Consider the following 10,436-nt stretch of genomic DNA (forward strand, 5'->3'; position numbering starts at 1 on the left):
GATTCATGTATTTTGTTCAGTTGCCCAAGCTTTTGGCCAAAGGGACTGAGACCAACTTTCAGCTCATCTGTCCTTATACTTAAAGCCAGTATTTTTGCTTTTTGGGAAACTCCAGTACTCAGCTAAGCTGGAGAGGTGGTATTTTGCCCGAGCAGGCTTTTGAATCTTTGATTGTGAAACCTTGTGCTTGCAATTTTAATTTGCTATGTTTCATCAAACATTCTTGCATCTTGGTGCCTGTGAAGAAGCCTGGCCTTTTTTTCTGGGCAGTCTGTGATTGAAAAATACAGAGAAGAAGAGCTAAGGGTGATTTGAATTCGAAGTTAACCAAAAGTATAGGTATGATTCAGTAACTAAAAGAAATCCTGCCCCTAAACTTGATCTTAGTGGTTATTGACCTTTGATATAAAATCCTAAGCATGTGATATGCACCAATGTTCAGTAAAAACAAAAGTAAACCAAATCTTATTGAATAATTTATTTTTTTACATTAAAAGATGCTGTGCAAACCAGAAATATACCCATTAAAAATTTTTTTTAAACTCCAACAAACCCCCAAAACATTCCGAAGTAAAATAGCATCAATTCTTTCACATAACAGAGACGGATACATTAACATTTGAACAGGTAGGGCCAGATCCATGATCTCCTATAAATCAGACAAACTTATTTTTTCCAAGTAGTGCTGCAGTCAGTTTTCCCTCACAGAGGATCAGTACTACTGTAAATTAATGATGGAAGTGTGGAGCTACTCCCAGGAGACTACTGCCAGTAAAGTAAAAACAAGGGCAGTTGTGAGATTATTGTTCAATCTGATCTTTAAATACTTCAGTGATTCTGCTAGGGAAGTGAGTAAAGTCTTCCAGAATCTGTCCAAAAGGCTTTCACCACCCATCTGCATACTACTATCACTTGTATTATCTGAAATGGTCTTTGAGTCAAATCCATAGATCCATTTATCAACTTCACAACACCATATGCCTCTTCAAAACTCCCCAGCACAAACCACATCCTTCCATCTTGGATTTGACAGAACCAGAATGGATCCCAGGGCTGGCAAGAAGGTTGAGAAGCAGAATACACTTAATATTTAATTTATACATTTAATTTATACATTTAATATGCAATTATAGATGTGACCTGAAAGCATTTGAGTGCCCAGTATTAGCACAGCTGTGGGGGTGGAGGGCACCATCAGAAATATCCCCAGCTCAGAATAAACCAATATTTTCTTTTTTTTTCCTAGCCATGTGATATGTCATCTCTGTTGTACTGGGCAACTTCTGCTGTACTCTGCAAGTCACTACAGAAACATTAAATAGAACTGGAATCAGTAGACCCAAGGCAGAATCATATCCACTTGAGATACTTTTTTTGTTTGGTGGGAGATCATTGATGAGCAGATTTGAAACCAATTCAGCCAACCTTATCTACCTGATGGTGACCATATCAAGATTCTGCTTCCTTCCGAGAGCACCACATGGACAATGACAAAGCTTTACTGCGGTAGAAATACAGCCTCCTTCTGCTTCTTCCTTCTGTGCTTCTTATGTCTGTTACCTGTAAAAAAAGTGAATTCATTTGGTGTGAAGTGAGCTGTTCTCGACACACCTTTGTTGCTTTTTTTAATCACTTCATTATCTTTAAGGCTGTCAACATGGATTGTTCAGTAATTCATTACAGTATTTGTATAGACTGATTAGTTCATGATGCTCAGTATCTTTACATCTTTCTTTCTCCTTCTGTGAAAGGCTTCTGCCCTTTCTCATTTTATAGAGCTTCCTTTGTCCTCCCCAGTTTCCCACATGCAATCACTAATATTTGGGAAAGTATCTTGTTTAGTTACAAAATCAGCTAGTTTGGCTACTTTGAATTTTTGCCAGTTTTGTCTAGAGTAATTTTTGTCTACCTCTGCTACCTCTGCTGGCAAATTTATCTAAATTTGTTCTCTAACCTGCTTTTTCTGCACTCTGTCTGGTCCTCCTCTGTCCCTGTTAAAATAGATTTTTTTCCAAGTGTCTGATTGAAATACATCTTTCCTGTTCGTGTGTATGTGAAGCTGTGCTTGCTTGCTTCCTAGATTATATTTATACATTGTTTTCCTCCTCCTTCTAACACATTCATAGCTACTTCTTTTCCCTTGCCTTTTATGCCTCATGATAATTTAAATATATTTTCCATCTGAGATTTTCTGATTTTTCCCCACTTGACCATACTTGGAAAAAAATTTATAAAAATAGTATACCTTTCAAAAGGGCTTGTTGTAGAAGTGAAATTCCTAATGTAAAGGCCAGGAAATAGAAGTTTAATTGCTACTTATCTTGCAAAATAAAGTTCCAAAAGAATGAGAATTAAAGGGATGGGGAAACAGGCTGCAGTCATTGTTGAAAAAGAGACTTCTTCCTTTCACTCAAAGCTGAAAACCAATAGCTGCATATTATATGGCACTATGAACTAAATCAAATATATTGGATAAAATAGTTGTAGTATAAGGAAAATATAGAAAAAAGTGACTGATGTTATTAGGAAAATACTGTCAAGATTAAAATACAAAAATACTATTTTTCTCCTATAGAAGATTATATTTTATGTTTGATGTAGGGATACTGTAGCTGTATTAGGAGATGGGTTGTGCTTACCATGTAACTGACCTAAAATCTTTGAAAAGTATATTATGTACTTCACAAATAGCTTCTGTGAGTACATACTGTCCCTTGTACGGTCATGCACTTTCCTCTCTTCTGTTTAGAATTCTAGGTTTTTATAAAGAGTCTGTGTTTTCTTTTAAAAGCTGCTGTGATATGCCTTTGAGCATGTTTCATTTGCTGTTTTGACTGGCTTGACTTTTCACTTCAAGGCAGCTGAATTACAAGTCTTGCATTAATTTTAATTCATCCTTTTGATAACATTAAAAACAAAGAAGTCAGTCTTATCAGGGGGTAAGAATCAAGAAGGATTAAGAAGCTGAAGCATGTGGGACAGAACAGAGCATGAATCAGGTCTGCTAGATGGAAAATGAAATGATGAAGAGAGAAGAGCAGGGGGTGACTGATGAAATAGAGGAGAAGAATGAAATTAGTGAATTCTTTGGGATTTTACAAACTATCAGACTTGCCTCTAGACATCCCAGCCTTTTCTCATAGGCACTGTGAGTACAGGCACTGCAGTTCTGGTATTGACTACACAGAAAAAGGTGGCTATCTATGTTCCTGTACTGCATGAAACTGGGAGCAGGTCACGTGTGGTTGCTATGGCAAGATCATGTGTGATGAGCCTGTGCTGGGCTTTGAAGGCCTAAGTGTTCAAGGATGCCTAGAGTGAAAGGAGAGAAGGTTCATGACCCTGGTCCAAGGCCTTTCCCACCCATTCTTTGGGGCAGTGGTGTGACAGATGAAGGAAAAGATACCTCACCTCCCACCTGTCACCACGTCCTTCCCCAGGATCCCTCTGCCTGCTCTCTGGAGATACATGCTGACCTTCTTGCCCTTGGCCACTGGGGGATTATTCTAAGTGGCCTGGAAGAAATACAAGAATTGGCTGAAGTAGATGGGTATCATAGAACCCGGGGCAAAGAGCAGCTATTAATTTCTGTGTGCTGTTCTGGCCACATTAACTTGAAATAGAGACTGAGTTATTAGCATGCTATTCACAAAGGAATTTTCAGAACACTGAAGGGCACTTAGTGACAAGTCCCCAGTGAACATCAGGGAGGACTAGACACTCTACTCTCAGCTGCACCTCTCTTCTGCATCACTCACAGGGCTGACAGAAAACTAAATTAGGGAAGAGGTAGACTAAGGAGAGTAGCAGGGGTGAGTAGGAATAAGAAAGGGAGAACAGGAACAGCAGAACATACCCATATCTTTGGCTTAAAGGAGTAATACACTGGCAGGGATTGTCAATCAGCAACGGGAAGTAAGGACTGGAAAACACTTCTGTGTACATCTGTGGATAGAAGTAAGTTTTTTAAACAAAAGAGTATTTAATGTAATTGTAGTTTTCATGTATTGAAATCAGTTGTTGCTTCATTAGAGCGTTTGCAGTGTGGCTGATCAATATGCAGGTATATAGATGTATAGGCGTATATTTATGTATATCTGTCTGTCTGTCTGTCTGCCTATCTATCGTTAGGAGTCCAAGCAGCTTTTCTCTGACTTCTAGTGTTATGTTTAAAATAGCACAATGGCTGTTACTATAATACAGCTTTACCATGTGCACTATTTAAGTCTGCCAAAACAAATCGGGATGTAAAGGGAAGAGAGGTACGGTGGCTGACTGAGTAATGTTCAAACTGTCAAATTTCTCATGAACAAATTAGCTGATCCTAATCTAGTTGACATTGGGAAACCATCCAGGATTTTTTTTATTATTTGGGGTTTTTGATATAAGATGACTTTTTATTGGAACTGAAACAACTGCTGCTTTGGCTCTGATTACATCCTTCCTTACTCACCAAAGAGTGCTTGGTAGGCAAGCAGAGAGAAGTCTTATCCATCCTGCCTGTGCATCCAGACAAAGGGTTTGAGGAATAGAAGAAAAACTCTTTGCTGAGGGCATCCTGGAGAAGAAAACTTATGGTAGGCTGATGCATATTTGAGAATGCTAAAGCTTTGCAAGGAGGTTACGCTAGAGATGGGCCATTCCATCATATAACAACAGTCACAATTTTGTCATAATCCTTCTGAAACTGGGCCTTCCTTTTCCCATCTACTTGGAATAATTATGCCCTCTTATTTTGTCCTCGAGCCTCTTGGAATCAAACCCCAGACAACAAATGCACAGAAGATAAGTTCTAATGTAAAAGACTTTTGTTATGTGGGTGAGCTATGCCAGTTTTAAATTGTCGTGGGAAATCTCTGGGTGTGCATATGATATGCTTAAATGTGGTGCTTGGGAGAGCTCTTCAGAAGTCTGTTCTTCAAGTTTTGTTCCTCTTCCAGTTCCAGCAGGCTGGTCCACCAGCTCAGCTTTCTGGTTGAAGAATGAACAATTTGTTACTTAAATACCTTTGGGTTACAGATTAAAAATGAGGTTTGGCTAAGTATCAGTGGATAGTTGCTGGATGCTGGGGAACTAAAAGGCGACAACCAGAGGGAAAAGAAGGAATCTCATGTCTTCTGTTCAGAAACAAAGACAGAGAAAAAAGAAAACCCATAAAAGGAGAAAATTAAGAGTTACAGCAACCACGTATTAGAGCTAATTGCCCAGACACTTTATGAAATTTGATTTCAATGTGGGGGAACTTAATTTGCTCTTGGCAACAGGGTAGAATGCTTAACTCAACTTAACAAAAATACGTTTTCTGAAAGAGGAAACAAGACTGACAGAATTTTGGCATGTCAACAAAAGGCAAGAATACAAAAAGAAAAGGATTAGTGAAAATGAAGATCAAGAAAGGATCAAAAATATATTGGCTAGAGTCCAGGAAACATTTGTTACATTTTATAAGCAAAGCTATTCTTCCAAAGTGTGTAGAACAGAGGAACTAGCTGATCTTTACCTAAAGCGATATTGGCCACCCTGTGTGCTAATGAACAGATGTCCACATAGGAATCAGAAAAGCGTTGATCTCCATACTGTAACCGAAATGACACAAACTGCCAGGTCTACATGCATTTTACTAAATGGCAAATTCAGTAGGGACTTGGACATTTAGACAGATTTATAAGTAAACAACCCTGCCCTTATATTTAATATAATACAATAAAATGATTTTACATTTAGTAAAAGCTTTCTTGGTTTTTCCTTCTATTTCTATTTCTATCTAAGGACTTGAGCCACTCCATAAAATGGTCAGACAGCAGGCCTAAGAGAAGGAGAATATTTTTTCCATGTGATGCCCAATTGTATTGCGGCAAAACCAGTGCCATAGGACAGCAAGAAAGTCAAAATATAGATTAATTAAAAGAGATCAGTCAAATCATTACATCATGAATCCATCAGGAGGTTTCAAATTGAAAGACCCTTCATTTGCCAGTGGCCAATGCAGATGTTAAATACTGACCTAGATCAGTCTTAGGTCTCGCCCGGAGTGAATGCTTTACAGTCATCTCTTGCACTCCTAAGAACTGATTTTATATCTGCCATATTTTTCTAACAAACTACTTGGAAAAAAATTACTCGTAGCTGCTATTCCCAGGTGAGGCTTGGTAACTAAGTAATTGAGCATTCTGTTATTTGCATAACTGATTAGCTCAAACCAGGTTCAGATTGCTTTAGTTAGTAGTTAGCCTCTTCAGTATTGCACTGAAAGGACTAGGAGTGTTCACAGGGTCAGCCGTAATATGAAAAACAAATAACCCCAAACCCATTGGGTTTTCATGTGATTGATGACAGACACACACTGATGTATGCCTTGAAGTAGAATAAAAATTCGGAGCAGAACTAGTGGAAGAATTATCTGACTATTGGTGTTGCCCATCCAAAATTTTCATATTACGTGTGTGTACTAAGATACAGAATGAACAAGTCAAAGAAATTCTTCCTGTGGTATCAACTAGGAAGGGTACAATTTATTTTATTAAAATAATTTCTCTGCAAAGCAGATTAAACTTAAACGACTTTCCAAAACTATTTAAAGCTATTCTAAAACTGTATTAGGTCAATTTTCAAAAGTGTTGCCTGCAAAATTTGTCTGAATACCTTGATACTGCTAGGACACATTTTTACCTTGCCTAAATTCAGATAAGCTGGGGAAAAAGCTTTTAGGACAGAGTACTGAGGGAACTGTCAAGAGGACTATTAATTGTAGACCACTCTTTCACTTCTAAACCATGTCCACGTGGACACTGCTGAATGTGTCAAATCACTTTGATTTAGCTAAACACAAACAACCCACAACTGTCTCTTTCTGATATGGAAAAACTTTTTTTTGTTTTCAGTTTTTATTACCTCATTTGGAAAGGGATTCATGCTTGACTGGGAGGAACCTTCTCATACCTGACAGAACGTTCAAGCTATTTTTATCTGAGCAATGATACTGGTGTGAGCGACTCAACCTTCCTGGGTAAGTAAGGCAGGAGTCACAATTCAAAGGCCATGTAAGCAACCAAGAGATATAATCTGGTGGTATTCCAGTTGTCTGCTAGCCCTTGGCCCAGTTCCTGGGAGATGACCACCACCACCAGAATTCCAAGTAATTTACAGCTTGAGATAGAGCAGTCAAGATTGATTCTCTGCAGTAGAAATGGCCTTCCAAGATACAAGGAGCAAGAAGTGCAAGCAATCTTACCCACTAGAGCCCACTGGTATGGCTGTTAAGAGGTCTAAAAAGAAGGAAAGTAAATTACAGGTTTTTGATATGAGAAGTTACCCAAACAATTTATTCACAAGAAAAAAAGTTTTTGAAACAACTAGACATTGTTATGATTGTTATTCAGAGTTTTTAAAAATGGCAGTGAATCATCAGATGTCACTTGCAGTGACTCATACTGTGGTCAGAGTTTTCATATGTCAAACAGGTATTTTTCTCAGAGAATACCTTCTGGAGTTTCTTTGTTTATATTCAGTGTTTCAGGATATTTCTTCTTCTTTAATCTTCTCCATGAGTCCACTCAATGCACACACACATTTCACTCTGTCAGACTAGCTAACTGTGCAACACTGTGTTCTTTATCGCTTCTCATTCAACTATTGAAAGCTTTGGATCGTCAAAGACAGCTCAACTCACTTTTGGATTACAGTGTTTTGAGTGTGTAGGTACACAAGAACTCCCTTGCTGATTGCTACAGGATGAGTTATGTGGGCTTCTTCCCTTCCAAAGCACTGAGAGCAGATTGCCACCTGCAATCCTGCCCTGATCCAGTGCCTGCTGAAGCCCACTCATGTTTGACATCACCAAACTTTGGACCTGGATACTCCTGTAGAGTGTAGCAGCCATATTGTTATTTGACATGGCCCTCTATAACATTGTCAGGATGATTTTAGTTGTCTGCTGGAGCAATGCTAAGGCACTTTTAAGAAGAAGGATGCAGTTGTGCTCCAGACTTCCTTTTTGGCTCCTGTCTTACTAACCACCTGTGCAATGGCAGTTCTTAGAGGTTCAACAGCAACTAGGTGGGCAGGATTTCACTTTCCTGTAATGCACTATTTAGTATGGTACCATGCTACTTCCTTCAGGATATACGCCTAAAACCACTTCACCCCATTTTCAATTGCACCTGTTAATTATTCGGTAGAATTTTTTATTTTGACTGTACTCAGTCTCTGGGGAAGAGTTTTGCTGCTGATTTAAAAGATGAGTTTCCAGTTGGCTTGTGTTTTAGTATTCCTTTCTGTATTGTACATAAAATGCCTATCTTTGGAATTTTTCATTATTTTTACCATTATTGAAGAATAGTACCTAATAAACGTGAACTGTCAATATTATTCCTTAAACCCGCAGTCACCTTTGGAAGACGTGAACATATACAGTAAAAGGACCAGAGTTTCTCTGAATACTTCCTTAGAGATTAAAATATTTTTAAAATGCATTTTTTAAAGTTCCTGGAGAAATTTTAAATTAATTGTTGATTAATTTTAAGGTAATGAATTCATTTTAAAGGAATTAATTGCTAGTTTGGTGATCTGGGGAAGAATATTCTTTACCTGTATATACAGTCTTTTACACAGAGGGCCTGATCCTTTATACTGGGCCAATTTAAAATCAATAAAATTAAAGCCGTAAGGCAGTTTTGCCAGTAGTTGCCCTCACGCTTCTCCCTCTGGGAATTTTTTGAGAAATCAGGGGTTTGCCACGGGTGGAATAAGCACGTCTTTGGAAATAATTTCTGAGGCACCTCAGTGTTTCAGCTGGGCAGAGGAGTCAGGAGCAGAGGCAGTGACCAGGCTGACTCTCACTGCCCTTGCTAATGCTAGTCATGTTTACCGACAGTTTTGTCCTTTGTTCAACTCACCAAAGCTTACACAGAGTAGCACTTGGAGAAGTGGCTGGGCTTGAGGAAGCAGTCATTTTGAGTCTCCTCTTCTGGTATGCTAGAACAAAACTGTGGACACATATATGAAACAGTGTCTGGATGTGTTTATCTCTGTTCTGCTGTTTGACAGACTTTTGATCCCGTGATGACTCATAAAAAAAAGAGTTGGCAGAGAAGCCACAATGGGCCATGTGCCCCAGTGGTGATAGCAATGAAAAAACAATGTCTTGGACTAAAAGTTTGTCTCAGCCTTTGTTTCAGAAGATACCTTTTGTTATCACTCTTTGCTTGAAATATGTATTCTTACAATTCATTATGCTCAATTTTGGTCTTGTACTAATATATTAAAATACTTCTGGGACAGTTATTGTTTTTTAATTGGACTTGAGATTTCTGTCAGTAGTCTGGAGAAAATTGATAATGCTAATCAGACTGAAATGATAATCAAATTTTCTGTGTGCCTATATTGCAAGTGCTGTAATTGTACATTGTATTTGTTTATGCAAGTAAATATTTGAATGTTTTGATTTGATGCATGAACATATCAACATATTCCTTACCTATTTTGTACACATATTTAATTGCATTTAAAGATGCATCTGGGGTATTTCTTCATGCATATGCTTATTGAATAACCTACTGCGTGCTGAATATTTGTGATTGCAGGGAGGTTTTGTATGTGTAATTAACAGGGGGTTCTATAAGCAAAGGAATTGATGGCTTCCTACAGATTTGAGTCCTTTGGTCCTTAATAATTTTGACCACAATAGCCTATCTCAGCAATAATTCCTCTGGGGCTGACCTGGTGAGATTGATGTGCCCTGTGTTCAGCCATTATGTACAGGTTCATTGGACAACAAGGCAAATGTTTATTGTAACTGCTGAGTTCTTTTCCTTTTGCTTTACTGCAGTATTAATGTGTGATGGTATTCCACTAAGGAGTTGAATTCCAAGAAGCACTTAGATCATAATTACCTTTGAGATACTTGCCACATTTTGAAATTTCTAGAGACTGGGTAGTGAAATCAGAAGGGGCGAGAGACATCCAAAGGAAGAGGTAGACCTCTGGGCACAATCAAATGCTCATTATCTTAGGAATTCAAGTTAAAAAAAGAAGAGGAAAATTTGTGACATTTGACTTACAGTATCTACTGTAACTTTTCAACAGCTGTAGGACTGAGTTTGCCCCAGATCTATGGTTGCCCTGGAATCCATGTCCTGAAACTAAGTTCAACTGAAAAAGCAACAACTAAAACAACAAAGTGTGTTGTATAGTTTTACTGCTGCAAGCAAAATCTTCAAATGAAGAGCAGTAAATCAAAGGTATTTTCTACTTAGTCTTAGAGAAAGTCTGATGTAATAGAGTAGGGAAATCTTACAATCACATGATGATATGGGCCATAAATACATTCCTCTCACAGTGTTTCCTCTGATCTAGGCAGAATGACCTATAATTCTCTTGGCTTGGGTTGTTTTTATCTTGATGATTTTTTTTTTAAACTTCTGGTGCTTTTATAGCTC

General features: G+C 38.1%; 1 long non-coding RNA gene across 1 annotated transcript; it reads right to left on the minus strand.

The window, feature by feature from the left end:
- Positions 1 to 1,065: 1,065 nt before the first annotated feature.
- Positions 1,066 to 9,013, minus strand: LOC146439775 (uncharacterized). Its single transcript, XR_014851305.1, has 4 exons — positions 8,895 to 9,013; positions 7,232 to 7,265; positions 3,857 to 3,945; positions 1,066 to 1,560 (listed from the first exon to the last, which is right to left on the minus strand). It is a non-coding gene; the product is annotated as an uncharacterized LOC146439775 (long non-coding RNA).
- Positions 9,014 to 10,436: the final 1,423 nt, after the last annotated feature.

Source organism: Lichenostomus cassidix, chromosome 3 (assembly GCF_008360975.1).
Source record: "Lichenostomus cassidix isolate B80296 chromosome 3, HeHo_3.0, whole genome shotgun sequence".
Lineage (NCBI taxonomy): Eukaryota > Metazoa > Chordata > Aves > Passeriformes > Meliphagidae > Lichenostomus > Lichenostomus cassidix.